Source organism: Callithrix jacchus, chromosome 8 (genome assembly GCF_049354715.1).
Source record: "Callithrix jacchus isolate 240 chromosome 8, calJac240_pri, whole genome shotgun sequence".
NCBI lineage: Eukaryota > Metazoa > Chordata > Mammalia > Primates > Cebidae > Callithrix > Callithrix jacchus.
The window spans coordinates 38,928,810-38,945,287 of NC_133509.1; the positions used below are offsets into that span (position 1 = coordinate 38,928,810).

Here is a 16,478-nt window from a genome sequence, read left to right on the forward strand (position 1 = left end):
ACAGAGTCCTGCGCTGTCACCCAAGCTGGAGTGCAGTAATGGCACGATCTCAGCTCGTTGCAACCTCCACCTCCCGGGTTCCAGCGATTCTCCTGCCTCAGCTTCCCAAGTAGCTGGGATTTTAGGCATGCACCACCATGCCCAGCTAATTTTTGTATTTTTAGTAGGGATGGAGTTTCACTATGTTGGCCAGGCTAGTCTCGAACTCCTGACCTTAAGTGATTTGAGCCCTAACCTTCTTATACATCGTTGCCCCATCGTCCATCCTCGAAATCTTATTTTGTACTTCCCTTTTCCCTTTACTTTCCTATGTTATCCCTCTCCATCCCAGCCTAGCCATATCCAGTCACAAAGTTCTAGGCATGGTCCCTAAAAATGTTGTGTCCCCATCTCAAGATATGTCCCTGTATTTTTTTAAATCTTCTGGCTTATAAATTTTTATAATAGGCCTTAACCCTACCCTCTACTCTATTCATGATCAAAGCATAGCTCAGTGGTCAGTTGCAGGCAAATTCATGGCTTCCCTCTTTGCCAAAAATTACCCCCACCTCAAACTCTTTTAAAATTAATTGCTCTCAAAAACCTCTGTTGTGAAAAATCTGTTGGAATTCCTGGTGGACCCTCCATCCTCTCTTGGCAGTCCCAAGCTCTAATGCCTTCAAGGGCAACACAGGTGACATGAATGTGGAGGGTGGGGGATGGACTGTGGCACATTCTAGAGCACAGCCCTCCTCTCAAAGAACCAGGCATGATGCCAAACAAACCATCTCTCCATGAGCCCAGTTGAGACTCCTGCCCATTTGCTGCCATTACTCTGTATCTGAATCAAACTGCCAAAACCTTCACGGAGCTACACACTGGGAACTAGTCACTTGTGTTCTTTTTGCAAATACCTTTGTCTAGCCTTGCTTTGGTGCTAGGCAATTTGTAAGGTCAGCCATAGGGAACTCACCATTTTATCTAAAGAGAGGATGTTGTCAAGGGCAATAGGTAAAATCACTTATTTTTATCATTCTGAGTGGATGTATTTTTGTAAATTTCCTCACACCTCTTACAGGGTAAAATGAGGCATTAATTCATAAAAAGTCAAATTCTTCAGTCTGTTTCCTCTCCTCCTAGAAGGTGAATGCCCCAAGGATGGGGATCTGTGTGTCTCTCCTTCTTGACTGTATTCCAATTCTAGAACAGTGTCCAGGCCTTCATATATGCTTGCTACAAACCTGTTGCCTGAGTTTGCACTGTCTCCAGCTTTGTCTGGCTTTTATTCCCCATTGTAAACTCCCAAGACCAGACCTTCTGTTTCACTGTGTTCTGCACATTGCTGCCAGATAGCTTTTCGACTCAGCTTTCATCATGTCAATCCTCTGCTAAAAATCCTTCTTCACTTCCAGTTGTCTGCAAGGCTTCCAAATTAATTATTATTATTATTATTTTTGAGATGGTGTCTTGCTCTGTCACTCAGGCTGGAGTGCAGTGGTCAGATCTCAGCTCACTGCAACCTGTGCCTCCCGGGTTCAAGTGATTCTCCTGCCTCAGCCTCCTGAGCAGCTGGGAGTACAGGCACTCGCTCGCTACCATGCTTAGCTAATTTTTGTATTTTTAGTAGAGATGGGGTTTCACCGTGTTGGCCAGGCTGGTCTTAAACTTCTGTAATCCCCCCACCTTGGGCTCCCAAAGAGCTGGGATTACAGGTATAAGCTACCATGCCCAGCCCCAAATTCATCTTGATCCAGCCTTCTTTCTTGGTTCTCTCCACTCAAAAGTCTGACTCCTGCTTTCCCACAACATCTTACCTGCTCAGTTCTTCCTCCTCCACGTTTCCCTTCTCATCCAGTTCTGCCTCACTGATTTCCCATGATAAGTCTACTTCTTCCTCTCCTTGCCTGAGTCATCTCTTACCTGGTATAAACACCCCTCTTCTTTTTCTCTCTGACATGGGTCTTGGACTACTCTTGCTTTTGACTGCCAAGACACTATATAAATCAGAGTCTTGGAGGGTTTCACTAAATAAACATTTATTAGGAACCTGTCTGAGCAGGGTACTATATTCAGACATTCAGTTTACTTTCTAGACATGAGAGGCAGTAAGATAAGCAAGCAGAAGGTGCTGCTGGCCAGGACATCTTATGAGAATCACAGTTCTCTAGAAAGACATGCAGAAGTGCCCATGAACTTCTACATCAAGGAGACACAGGGTATCAGGACTAGAAAGAAATGCTGTGATCTTCTAATAATATGGTTATCTCCCTTTAAAAAACGAACCACTTACATAAGATTCAGGGAAGGTCACTTGTCAGTGGTCACTTAAAAGCAGGGAAGGTTCACCCATGTGCATATTCAGTGATATGATTTCCATCCCCTGGCACTGGAGTCATGACACTTGAGGTTCCAGTTGTTCTCCCTTGCAAGCTTCCAAGTGATTCCCTGGAAAATTCCTGTTCTGGAGCAGGAGTGATACAAACCAACAAGAAGAATGCAGATAGATACACATTGTGTGGTTGGCCTGGACTGCCTTCAGGGCAAATTCCTTTTCCACCAGTAGTTTCCATCTCTGCTATAGTCTCTGACTGACCATTTGTGTGGAATGAGCAAAAAGTTCTGAGAGCACCAATATGAGACCTCAGCTCCTAGGGTTCTACCCACATAGGGAAGACTATTGACGGTGTATGAAAGGTACCTGCTGCTAAACCCCATATTTCACATGTGTGTGCAGACCCAAAGCTCTTGGTCATCCTTCAGACAGGACTGCAGCTTTCTCACTTATCTCTGAGGTCCCATGACTTCTAGCACAACACTTGCCCCAGGAGGTGCTCCATGTGGGTTCGTGGAATCATTCCTTTTTTCACGACTTATTGGCTAACCACCAGCAAGCCTGGGACTTGGGCATATTTCCAGGGCGCCCTTAACTCAGCTTGCATCTTTGCTTGTCTGATGTTGCCTCTGGTTCCTCAGATACCTAATCCATTGTCTTCTCAGAGGGCTGCATCTGGTAGAGTCTCCCACAGAAGTTTTTTTGAAACACAGTGAGAAATGACTGTCTTAAAAGACTTCTTGATCATTAAAGGCATCAGGCCATGGGATAAAGTGGAGGGCAGTATTTGGGGAGCAGAGGCCCACCACCGGCCTATTGAATGGGGGTTGATCCCCCAGATCCTTATTGCATTGGGGTTGCCTGACACCCAAACCATAGTTTTTCTCATGAGAAGTCTGGCTTCAAGTTGTGGAGGAGGCAGAAAGGGCCAGTCAGGGATTGTCCAACAACAGCAGTCATTTTTCTAAGAAGTTTCCCACCACTTCACTTTCAACTCAATTTTATATGACCTAACAGGTTACCTGGCTCCAGAAAGTGTTGGAATTTTCCAGCCAAAATTGGGCTTTTAACCCGAAGAGGGAAAAGGCCGAAGTTACAACATCATGAGAGCAGGCTTTGGGGTCAGATGAGCTGTGTGTAAGTCCCAGAGACCTGCTTCCTTCCCAGGCCTGCTGCACCTTGGCTGAGGGAGTACACTAAAGCCACCTCAGGACTCTCAGGTGAAAGCAAAAGGGAAACCTCTGGAGCCAAACATCAGTGGTGGTGTCCATCATTTCTCCAGCTGTAAGGTCTCTGTGGCACATGGAGTTGTGGGATTCCTTGTCTCTGGTAGCAAAGACAGAAGGTCCCCAGGTGGATACACGATCTTTAGGGCAGTACAGATGCTGCCAGCCAGAGGCCCCTGAACCTCTTTCTGTGGCAGAATCCAGAGCCATCCCTCAGTCTTGGTGTCCAAGATTTATCACACTGTGGTCCCAAGTGGCCTTGCTTCCTTCCACTCATCTAATCCTTCCACTCAACTTATCAAGAACTTACGATAAGTTCTTGTAACAGCAGAAACAGGGGATGTCTTTCAGTATTCCCACAGCATAAGTTCCTCGAGAGTGAGGACCCCCACCTTGCTCCTCTCTCTAGCCACAACTGCCTCACATGCAGTAAGTGCTTAGTAAATGTGAAATGAATGAACTAATGGTTAGCATCTTAAGCCTTTTAGACCTGGGGTCATCAAAGAACGATGCATTCACATATCCTCAGAGGAATGTTTGCCTTCTTCACATCTAAGCAATGATTCCAGATGCCAAGTCCCAGCAATGCAGTGGCCCATAGCTACCACCCAAATAGTCAGATAGCAGCACCACTGCTGGCCTTTCCTTGAGAGCTTATCTATTGTTTAATGAACAGACTGTGAGGCCGTAGAGATGTCCTAGAGCAGGGACACTCTCTGGCAAGGAAGCCCCTGGCTGACCCCAGAGTGCTGGGGCCACCTAGCCTCTCTGGACGTCCATTTCCTTATCTGTAAAACAAGGGGGTTGAGCCACAGGGCCCCTCTTATCTCTGTATCTGCTGCCCAGCATTCTTACCCTTTGTCTTAGCTGCCCTTCCCCAGCCCTTTCCCATGCCTTTGCCCTGCCGCCTTCCTTAGTTCTTTTCTTCCACATTGTCTTAGGCCAGCCAGTGGTACCTGTAGGTCCAGGTATGAAGAGATATACTGAGACATCAGGGAAGCTGGGGTGCACGTGGCCCATTATCGCCACCTTCTCTATCTTTTCTCATTTTCTTTAGAGTCCCAGACCCATTCTGGGAATCCAGTGAAAGTGCTGGAATCTCACTCCAGAGAAACAGACTCGGGAATCAACATGCAAAGCTTTTAGTATAATTCTGGGATCCTGGACCCCCTAAGGCCCATCCACAGACCTCAAATTAACAATTCCTGGGTCTAGTTCTTTTCTCAACCTTCTGCCTCAGGTGTCCAGTGTCCCAGAGGCTCTTTCTAGATTAAAACTGCCTTCACTGACCAGTAGAAAGTTGTTTCCAGGTTATAAGTGAATACAATTTCTCTTGAAGATTTTCCATTTTAACTGGACCCCAAATTACAGTTCATCATGGGGTGTTACATTCTTCGGTCCATAGAACAAATGAGAAAGGTTTAAGGAGAGAGTGAGGGGCACATTTGGTATGTTGATATCCCATCTGTTGCCCCTCAGACTGACAGTGTCCATGGCCACACTGTAGCCCTGCAGGAGCATCAGGGCTCATGGGATTTCCAGGCTTCTGCCAAGGAGGGTTCCAGTGCTTGGAGGGCATGCATGTGGAGGGCCCTCTCTTCACCCCCAACACTGAGTAAATTTGCAGTATCCTAGCCACTGTTCTAGGCTCTAGGAATATAGGGAAATGAGGTTGTTGCTCTTACGGAGTTAATCTGGGCAAGATAGAGCCACCCATATCATCATAAGTCAGATTGCACAAGTGTTCATCCAGAGGCATAAACAGCTATGAAGAGAGAGGAAAAAGTGACTACCCTAGGAAGGTCACATATGGTTTTATAAGCAGGCCTTGAAGAAGACCCATTATTCTGCAAGATACCAAGTTGAGGAAGGGTGTAGCAGGTAGAGAGAATGAGAAACAAATTGGCAGAGGGAAACTCAGCTGCTTCTGCATTCCTCCCCACACCATTCACTTTCCTGGGTCCAGAGGGACCCGCTGTCACTATGTCCACTGCTAGATCTCTGCCTCAAGTTCTTCATTAGAAAAAATGGGGGAAATAATGGTGGTTACTAGGAGGAAGAAATGAGATAAAGCCTGTTAAGGCCTTGTCAGGTTTCTAGCATATGGTAAAACTTCAATCAACTTATTAAGATTGAGTCTCCAGTAAGAGCAGAGGTAATAATGGACAGTCCTAGGACTAGCTGGAAGAAATAGTATGGACTGGAGTTTGCCCTCAGGGGTCCCTAAAGACCTGTATGCTTTTGGACAGGTCACGGTATCTGTCTTGAGAACGTGGAGCAGGCTGGGGAGTGGGGAAGTCTTTTAGTTCCAATACATCACTGTTGTCACAGCTATATTAGGGATCATGTGAACCCGTCAGGTCACTGAACACACTTGTGGGATTGTTGACATTTGCCTCCAGTGCCCCTTCCCACCCATACTTCCTTTTCTGTGTCATTTCCCCACATTTTCTATCCACCCACTATCCTCTACCCCGACAGAGGAAATTACCTCATCAACACAATTCATATCCAGGGGCTAATCCAACTTGTTCTCCCTCCTGGGATATTTTCATGTTAACATGTACCTGGAGCAGTTCCTAATGATCATTAAGAAAAGGTTTGGCACTCTCTCAGCTCTAGGGAAGCCTGTAGTCTACTGGGAGAGAAAAACTAAGAAGCTTGGTACTGTTGACAAGTACAAAGAGATATTAGCATACAGACCAAAGAAGGCTTCATGTGAATGATGGCACTTGTCCTGGGCCTTGGAATGTGGTTTAGATTTTCATGGCAAGTAGAGGAGAGGTCTTTGCAATGCTGGAGGTAGGATTGCATAAAGCATTTGGGGGATAATAAGAATGAAGAAGCTGGATTTGTGTTGGGAAGCAGTAATGTCTGTGGTGGAACCATAAGTAGAAAGGCAGTTGATAAGGGAGGATACAGGAGAGGCAGTGCTCTCTTAGTTGACCCCTGTTTTCTAATTTGCCCATGACCTCCCATTTGGTGATACAAGGAAACTAGAGGAAGTTTTGAGAAAGACACAGCAAACTCAACTAGCTAAACTGTCTGCGAGTGCTGATAGGAGAGGCAGGCATCTTCAGAAGTCTATTATGATCCTTGCAACAAATTTTTAAATTTTTCATCTTCATTGCAAATGACACTTGGTTGCAAATGACCTTTAACTGCTTTCCAAATTAAGTCTATCTTCAGTGATTGATTGAAGGATTGGCCCAGTGAGTATCTGTATATGACTTTTTAGTTTTGAGACTTCAGTCTTTAGTTCTTGCTTAAATATTTGACTATTGCCCCACTCCCCACCTCCATTCTCACCATTTTTGCTTCTTAGAATATCAGTTAGACAAACATTCAGTCTCATGGATTCACCCTTCATATTTCTTGTCTGCTTCCTCAGATTTTTCATCTCTTTTCTCTTTGTGCTGCATTCTGGGATAATTCCTTGGTTGACTCTTCCAATCCAGTTTGTCATCTGTTTGTCCTATCAGGCCATCCATTCACATTTTTATTTCAAAAATCAAAATATTAATGCCCATTATCTGTTTATTTGTTGATTGATGCAATATCTGCTTGTATCTCTGATGCTAACAATATATTCTTGAGTCCTATTTTGATGGATCAGCAAGCTTCCTCCCGTAAAAACTCCATTTACAACTTGCAACTTCCTTTCAAGGTGCTGACATTCCTCAAATGCACAGTGACTACTTAATATGTGCTCATTTGTGGCTGAAATTTCCAGTTAGTCAGTTGGCTAACAGGAAAAATGAAACGAGATGGATCAAAGGGAGCTGTGGGGTCCTATAGGAGTACGTAACAGAAAACCTTCCAGAACCTCAAACAGGGTCATGTGCTCCCTTAAGCTGAGTCTTAAGGATGAGTGGGTGTTTGCCAGGAGAAGAAATGGCAAAGAGGTGGTGACTTATTCCAGGGAGAGAGGACAATGCGTTCAAAGGCCCTGATGGTGAGGAAGGCAATGTTCTTACAAAAAGTAGGAAATCTCCCTCTTTCCAAATTATGTAAGCATTATTCAGTAATTGGGGGGAAAACACAATTTGTCCTAAGGGTCTCTAGAACAGCTGAGCAGTCAATTCCCACATGGTTTTTACCCAGCAGGTTATGGTGAGTTGAAGGGAGGGTAGCCCCAGTGCAGGTGGGCTTGCCCTAATTGATATTTTCACCATTTCTCATTAAAGTTACTTATGACATGGGAGACAGAGAAAGGTCCCTTGTCTCTACAAAAGCCAAGTTAAAGTAATTCAAAGGAATTCAAATTTTGTTTGCCCCCCAATTACTGAGTAATGGTTAGACAGTTCTCCAAATGCAAAGGCTAAACCTTGGAACTAACCTTTCTCGACATCTTTAACAATGAGTCCAAAGAGGGGTGATAGCACAGATGCCAGGGCTGCAGCAGACTGACATTCTTTAGAGGTGGAGAGAAATACACAGATGGGGAGAAGCCACAGGGAGCCAGTATGAGTGGACAGAGAAGAGACAAAGATAGGTGACACATTTTGTGAAAAAACTGACTCAAATTACATTTATGATTCATCCATTTACTAACTTTCCTAGAATCCTGAACTCCAAATAAGTGCAATGCATGGTGTTAGGATTCCAGTGTTGCAGGGCGGAGAACAGGTAGGAAGGACACTGAAAGAATATTGTTTTTGCCTTTAATGATACAGCTAGAGAGAAAGACATGAATACAGATGAAAATAGCAAAGTTTTATGTGATAAACGCCACAGGAAAGGCATATGCAAATTATCAAAGTAGAACAGTGAAAGGCAATGGGAATCAGCAACTGTCTCGCAGTGAGGCAATCCTTCCCGTCTGGTGAAATCACTAGGATTTTGCTGGAACTAGATGGTGGCATGCTCTGAGTGATGATACACGACATAGAGTCAGATGTATTTTGAGTGTTTTCCCAGAAATCCTGGTCCTAAAGGGTTGCTAAGGCCTTGGTGATGTTGGGAAATTTTTGGAAAAGCATTACATATGAAGTCAGAGAAAGCCCATAGAAACTAACCCACAGCATATCTGTGGTAAACCATGCTGTCATATGCATCCACTGTGACGAAAAACATTTGGTTTCTCTTAAAAGGATAAACCAGGGCCACACAGATAGCTTGGACGGAGGTTAATGGAAACTAGCTAAGCTGGAGTGAGATTATCATGAGTTTTCAGGATATTGAGTCATTTAGAAGTCAGAGGTGGTATCTCAGGCTGTCCCAAAGTTAAGAAATTGCTTCCTTCAAAATCAGAGGAAGGAACAGGCCAAGATCATCCAAGACCTTAGACTTCTATAATCTTATCAGAGAAATGAGTAATGGGTATTATTAATATGACCTACCACAACTTTGTAAAAAAGCAAAAAGAGTAAGATAATGCTTTTGGTCAATTAATACTAATTACAAGTCAAGGAAATAAAGAAAACAAGTGTGTTCCTTCAATGCATGGGGTTTTTTAGCCATTTCATTACAGATGGCACAATGCCTTGATATAGCCAACTGCATGCGCACTTGTGTTGCATACAACTGGCAATAAAATTGACCATTTGAACAAAGTGCTCTGGGGGTTAAGAGGAAGGAAACTTTCCCTGGGGTAGTCAAGAAGAGTTTCATAGAGGTCATGGTGGAGGAATAAGATTCTAAGGAGAGAAGTGTGGGGCAGGTTCTCCCCGGGAGTGAGAACAGCATGCATGCAAGGGCCCACTGGAGAGGATGAAGGGTGAAGCAATAAAGAGTCTTCAGGTTCTGGGCCACCTCTCACGGCCTACCATCTCACCCCCAATCAATTGTTATTTCATCTCCAAAAGTCTGTCCTCTCCCCTTTCCTCTCTATTCACAATGCCATCTGTGAGTAAAGACTTTTGTCAGCCGCCTCCTAAAACAGAATCACCACAAATCACCCTGCCCCTATTTTCTCCTCCTACCAATTCTTCCTCCTTATTGCTGACAGTTAGCCTTCCAAAATCTATAGAGTTTGCCATGTCACTCCTGGACTCACAGACCTGAAAACTCCTTACCCCTCCGATGCTAGGGATTTTATACTATTATTAATATAGGGTTTCCCCATTTCTGGCAAAAGAAACTACTTGATTACCTGTTCTACAATAAAGAAAATGTCGCTGCACACTTAAATTCGGACAAAGGCTGCAGTGATATGTCCTAGCTCTTAGAAAACTTAATGCTACTTGCTTTGGCCTGCAGCGGGCAGAGCATGAACCCATTGGGTAGAAGTTGGTGTTGAAGCTGACAAAATGGATTATGAAAATGGTGAATAAAAAAGACATTGCTTGCACTCCTGGAGCTTATAGTCCAGGAAGGGAGACAGGCAAAATACAGATAGTCACCCAAATAAGTACTTAATTTCAGTTCTGTGATGGAAAAGTTAAGATTTCAGGAAAGATTAAACTAGGGACCTAACTTTGGCCACTGTAGAGATGGTATTTAAGATCTTGAGATAAGCTGAAATTGCCGGAGAGAATATGTTGTGAGATGAGCTCCCAAAGAACTCAAGAATTTAGAATTTGATAGGAGAGGAACAGGCAAAAAAAATCCTCAGAAAGAACAGTCAGAAGGTATAAATAAAACAAACAAAAATCTATTTTATTACTGAAGCCAAGAGGAGAGAGTGTTTCAAGAAGGAACATCTAGTTAACTGTATGAAGTGCTGCTGAGCGGTCAAGTCAGAACATGGACATTGGATAAAGCAAGAGAACGACTGGTGACCACAGCAAGACAGTTTCTGCAAATGTGGTGAAGCAGGAAGCCAGAATAGAAAGGAGAGGAGGAGATAAAGTAGAGCCAGTGCCTATGTATGATGGTCAAAAAGCATGGCTGTGCAAGGAGAATAGACAGAATGAGTGATAGCTTGACAGAGACGTGGAGTTAGGGAAGTTTTCACTTGCTTGATTTTGTTTGTGATGGTGGATGCTCATATATATTTGAGTGCTGAAGAGAAGAATTCAGTGGTAAGGAAGAGGTTGAAGATTTGGAAAGAGAAGGTATAGATGATGGAACAAGAACCCTGACCAGGGAAGAAGGGATGGGATCCAGGCACCTGTGAGGGACTGTTCTTGACTGGAGGTGGTGATGAAAGGAGAGGACAGGAGCAAATGCAATGGACCCATTCTCCTTTCCAGGCGGCTTCTTCGGGAAGAAGGGGGTTGCAAGCATTCCAACTCTGAGAGGAAGAAATGAAATTGTGATTGTGAACATGGAGGGAGCTTCTAGAAAAGCATGGTAAACCTGCTAGGTAGTGTGGAGGTCCCAGCTGAGTTTGGAGAGCATGAAGTTTGAGCCATGCCAAAATGCCCAGTTGTGTCTCATTCTCCAGTAATTCTGATCTGTTCAGGCAACAGGCATGAGTAGGTCCGGGAACAACTGAGAAGTGAACAAAGGATTTAGTGGTATTTTGAGGACACTGTAGGAAGAACCAGGGCCTCTGAGCTAAATACAAAAGAATATGAAGATAGGAGATTTATGGACATAGGAAAAGTGGAGGGACCATTGGCTTGGAAATCTCATTGAGGCTGGAGAACTGCTGTAGTCAGGGGACTTGAGCAAGGTAGCTGGAGGTTGGTGGTGAGAGAATGAGATTTCAGAGGAACAGTTTCTGATGACAAGGTCACCACTGTGGCCATGTGAGTGTGTGCTGAGGTGAAAGGGCAAAGAAAAGCACTAAAGGTGCGGTCATCATGGAACTGGGCAGTTAGGGCATTGGTTGGATAAGCCACAAGGACATTCAGTTACTTAGAATGATGGCAGGGGTTGGAGGGGGTGGGTAAGACCCCGAGAAGGACACCAAAGTCTTTGATTAGTAGGGGAGACGGGGTGAATTGGTGGATGGTGGGAATCTTACAGGAGAATTTCAGTCTTTTAGAAAGAAAGAGTAACTGTCAAGGGACAGCAGTGAGGTGCCTGCCTGGAAGACACCAACACCAGCTCTCAGCACTGAAACTGGAGAATTTATTATTGAAAATGCAGGGCAGCAGGAAAAATGCAGTCTTCAGGGGCCAGCCCCAATACAGTGAGGAGATAGAGTGGGAAGGATCACCAGGGAACGGGAACAGTTGGATGGAGCTAGGGAGACAGGAAACAGGGGCTGGGTGTGGTACAGGCAGAAAGTAGGAGCAGTCCCTTGGCGACAGATGTAGTACACCTCTCAGTGAAGTCTGGAGTTACTTGATAGCCTCAAATGAGTCCAATTAGTATAAGTTTGAATACTTCATAGAGATCAAGGCCACCCGCAAATTAGGATAGCTGTGGTTTCCAGGTCATGGTTTCTGAGACTCTGGTTGAGTTCATTAATGTATGTCACTTCAGATGATAAATTATACAAAACCAATGTAGGATTGTGTCACCAACTTTACAAAAATAACACGTAAGTAATCAGACATTCAAGCCAATTATACTTTTTTATGTTACACAAATCCTATTTCATCCATCTTTCCAGTTTCATCCCCTGCCACTTGCCCTGCGCTCCGCCCAGCTCTATAAAACGGGGCCTAACTTCCCAAGCACACTTCCCCATTTGGGCCTCCAAGGCTATGTGTGTGGTGTTCTCCACCTAGTATAGCCTCCCATCCTGGATCCCCCCCCTGGGCTGTGGGCAGGTCAGACAGCATTCTATGTCCTCTCTTCCCTCTGAGATGTTGATCTGGTTACCCTTTATTTCCTCCCCACATTAAGTCAGCTGAGCATTTTTCATTGCCTCAGGGAAGCAGAAAGCAGATGGAAAAAAAATATTTTGAGTTTCAGAATCCAGGTCCTATAAAGGTTAGGCAAGGTTTGGCCACAATAGTGTCTTTAAAAAAAAAAAAGCTGGGGATAGGGATAGAAAGTCTCCTTGCACTGGAGGGAGGAAGAGAGGCTGAGGGAGGCGAGTTGCTCAGGTCAGGGCTCTCTGTGGGAACCCGGGGAAAAGCACATCACCCTCAGATGTCCCAGTCCCAACTGCATTTTCTGTCATTAACCCACTCAACCTGCTCACCTGTCTTCTTTTTGCTTATACTGACTTTTACATTTGCTTTCACTGTCTTTATGTAAAACTTTGGCTATCTTAAATTTTTTAAGTCCAGGTTGCAGGCCTCTTTTAGGAAAAAAATCAGATCTGGCTCCAGAGGAATCACATTACCTCATAGCAACGCCCATTTGTCCCAAGCCAGGACTGCCCTTTTTCCACAGTGCCAACCATTCCTGGATGGTTTATTATACTCTGATTGTTACCTGCCTGCCCTTTTTAGCTGTTTGAGCTTCATTCAGATCCCTGGATGCCTGCTGAGCCAGTCAGGCTACAGGCTGGAGGATATTCCTGGTCTTGATAAATCTAGTGATAGCCCCAGAAATATAGCAAATCTAGTTTCTGGCAAACTTCAGGGAGATGGCTGGCTTCTTTTGCGCAAAGGTAAAAGAAGCTTCTGTTCTCTCCCAAAGTCTCCCCAGCTGTGTAGCCCAGAGCCAGCTGAGGAAAGACACTGATCTCACCTCACAAAAAGTTTCCAGATCCAACCAACCCTTCTCTGCCAGGCTGGGAGAGCAGCAAAGAGAAGTGAATACATGAGGATGTGCCTACACACCACCGGTGTATGCTGTCTGCATACTTATACAAGGCACCTGCATTTCTATGGACAAAGCAGAGCAAACACTAGACAGAACATCTTAAGAGGTTAAACTGTGTACCCAAGTCTCACAGCTAATTAGTGACAGAGTTTGGAAGCCCAGGCTACCTGTCTCTCTTTCTAGCCAGTGCCTCTGAAGATGCTATTGCTTCATCCTGACTATAGAAGAACTGAGTGGAAAGCTTCCATCTGCATGGCAGAAGAAGAAGCACCCCCCTCCTCATCCAGACGAAGGTGGACAAGCTTTTGCCAGGCCTTCAGCCCTCGGAGTCAAGGATTCATGCACAAATTCTATCAGGCCCTAAACACTTCTATTGGAACTTTCCAAGTTTATTTTTATTTTGCAATTCCGTGAGTTTACTCCATGTGTAGGACATGTTTCCTAAAAACAGCTCATCTCTGCTCTTGCCCTTTTAGTATAAGCTCTCGAAAGCAGCCCTGGACTGTGTGTAGAAAGCTGGAGGCAAAGAACTGACAAATCACAGTGGTCCCTTCATCTGTGGAAAGCCCCAGAGAAAGGCACGGGAAGTTTTCCCACGTCTGGTCTTTCGCTCTTTAGGTGCCATTGGGTCATTGTCTGACTAGGAGTTTCCATTCTGGAAGGGAAGGCATTGCCAGTGAGATTTATACATTTTACTATGCTCTCCACGATGTGGCTGTTGTCATGGTTACTTTTCTCACCAAATTGAGACCCTCAGCCTTATTCCACACTGGAGAGGAAGTCAAAGAACAGGGCGGTCTGCATCCAGAAGAAAATCTGAGGCGGGCAGGAACTTTCCCTGCTTCTACCCAGACACATTCCCTGCTCTGGGGAGCAAGGCTGCCCTCCGTCCGGGCTTTTCATGACAAAGATTGGGTCTTTGTCACTCCCAAGCAGGGCGAATCGAGACACATTTTTGTTGGACGCTTTCAGGAGCAAAACCAGCTCCTCTGCTTGTGTCCATTCACAGCTGGAGCAGCCCAGGCACTAGGCGAGGCAGAAGGGCCGCGAGCTGTCTCTAGCCGGCCACCGGTGGTTGGTGCCGCCCACGGAATCTGCATGGCCTAGTGCAAAATGAAAACGCGGGGCCCCTTGTGCAAAAAGTAGAAAAAAAGCCTTTCTCTTTTTCCGTGGTCTTTCTGTCCACCTGTGTTGGCCGGTTTTATTTGCTAGTCAATGCTGCACTCCCTTGGGCACGGGGATGCTGGCGAGGCAAAGGCCGACCTGGCAAAGGCCGCAACCAGGCGCTGCAGCACGGTCGGCCCCCTGGCTGTGCGCCCAGGCCTGCGCCGCTCCATGTCGGTGCCTGGCCACTGCCCAGGGCGAAGAGCAGCCGTGTTCACCAGGTGGGGGCTCAGAACCGGTCCCTGGAAGACGCAGGAGACGTGACCGGAGTGAGACAAGAGTACAAGCTGTCGAGCATCCACTGTCTCATTGCACTTCACATACAAAAACTCAGATTCAAAGAAAAAATGAAGAATTTCACATGGTAACTGCAGAGCATTAAACTCCAAATGCCACCCCGCTGAGTGTGGGACCCTATGGGGGATCGCTATTGGTTGAAACCAGCCCTGCCTGCTCCCTAGGCCCGGGGGAAGGGTCCTCCCTGTGCCCACTGCCGCTGAGCAGGCGAGAGCACTCGAAGGAGCCTGAATGCCACAACTGGCTGGCACTAGGCATTGCTCCGCCTTCGCCCCTCCCCAACCTGGAGAAGACGCAGATACTTAGTAGATAAATATGAAAGCAAAGTACCACATCAGTTCCCCCTAGGTTTCTTCCAGAGCACGTGTCAAATCTGTTTACTGTCGAGGTGTCGTTGGTTTCCTTCCATCAGACCCCACCTTCCCCCTTCCCATTTGAAGGACTTCGCCAAAGCATAAGTAACATGCAATACATCTCAAATATTTAAAGTATACTATCTTATGAGCTCTAACATACAGACTTGCACTTGTGAAGCCATTACCAAAATCAAGATGGCATTTAATTTCCATCACCCGCTTGTCATCCATCCTTCCTCCACCCCCATCCCCAGATAACTACTGTCATTATTGATCAGTTTGTGCTTTCTGCAGTTCTATTGTCATTATAATCAAACAGTCTGTATTCTTTTTGTCTGGCTTCTTTTACTTAGAATATTGATTTTGAGATTTATTCTTCTTGTTCATATCAATAGTTTGTTCCTTAATATTGCCGAGTAGCACTCAATTGCATAGCTATGCCACAGTTTATCCACTCACTTCTTAAGGAACATTTTGATTGTTTCCTTCTTTTTTTTTTTTGGCTGTTTCAAGCAAGGCTATGATGGTCATCAGTGTGCAAGTCTTTGTGTGGACATATATTTCACTTGTTGTATAGCAGGTGTATGTTTAACTTTTTAAGAAACTGCCAAATTATCTTTCAAAGTTCCACTGCATTCCCACCAGTAGTATATGAGTTCTGGTTGCTTCACATTCTCAGTCTTTGAATTTTAGCCATTCCAGTGGTATATGATTGTGATCTTAATTTGCATCTTCTTGTTACTAATAATTTTGAACATTTTTCAATCAACCTACTGGCCATGATGTATCTTTTATGAAGCATCTGGTCAAATCGTTTTTTCCCATTAAAAAATGGGGTTGTCTTATTAAGTTTTTTGTTTTTTATATATTCTGGATTCAAGTTCTTTGTCTGATATGTGTATTTTGAATACTTTCACCTAGTCTGTGCTCTGCGTTATTTTCTTTGTGTCAATTGAGGATCAAAACTTTTAAATTTTTGATCAAGTTTGTCAGGTGTTTTTATGGCTCATGGTTTTTTTGTATTCTGAGAGACCTTTGTCTACCCCAGGGTCACCTCCTGTTTTCTTCTAGAAGTGTAATCCTTTTAGGTTTTATATGTAAGTCAATGATCCATTTTGAGTTAAATTTTGTATGTGGTATGAGGTAAGGGTTAATAGGGTTATTTTGTCTCTCTATGGCTATATCCAGCACCATTTGTTGAAAAGGCCCCCTTTTATTCCCCTCAAATTGAATTCCCTTAGTAGCTTTGTTAAAAATTGGCAATATACATGTGGGTGTATTTCTGAATTTTCTGTTCTGTTCCATTAATTTATATGTTTTTTTTTGCCAACATGAAACTTTTTTGATTGCTGTAGCTATAATAAATCTTGAAATATAAAGGCAAGGTTAGTAAATTGAACGTTGAACTCTCCAACTTGGTTCTTTTTTTAAAAAAAAAATGAGGTTGCCATGGAGCTGCACTGCTCAAGTATCTCCTTAAAACAACAACAACTGCTACTACTACCACTACTACGACTATCTGGAGCATAGTTGACAGCTCCACCCTATGCATTCACCACCGTGTTCACA

The 16,478-nt window shown here is 44.6% G+C and overlaps 1 protein-coding gene and 1 long non-coding RNA gene across 26 annotated transcripts in view; one reads left to right on the forward strand and one right to left on the reverse strand.

The window, feature by feature from the left end:
* LOC118144843 (uncharacterized) overlaps positions 1-16,478 on the forward strand; it is a 236,035-nt gene that overhangs the window by 168,922 nt on the left and 50,635 nt on the right. Inside the window, exon 7 of one of the 23 annotated variants that reach the window (XR_013520999.1) lies at positions 1-7,137. The exons of the other annotated variants lie outside the window; for them this stretch is intronic. This is a non-coding gene — a long non-coding RNA (uncharacterized LOC118144843). Of the gene's footprint in view, positions 7,138-16,478 lie in introns of those variants that run through there. 23 annotated transcript variants of the gene reach the window in all.
* Positions 1-16,478, reverse strand: part of CYP19A1 (cytochrome P450 family 19 subfamily A member 1) — a 95,716-nt gene that overhangs the window by 36,345 nt on the left and 42,893 nt on the right. Inside the window, exon 1 of one of the 3 annotated variants that reach the window (XM_009005419.5) lies at positions 2,270-16,478. This exon is cut by the window's right edge and continues 26,554 nt beyond it. The exons of the other annotated variants lie outside the window; for them this stretch is intronic. The gene's annotated coding sequence lies outside the window, so the exon portion shown is untranslated. The remainder of the gene's footprint in view (positions 1-2,269) is intronic. 3 annotated transcript variants of the gene reach the window in all.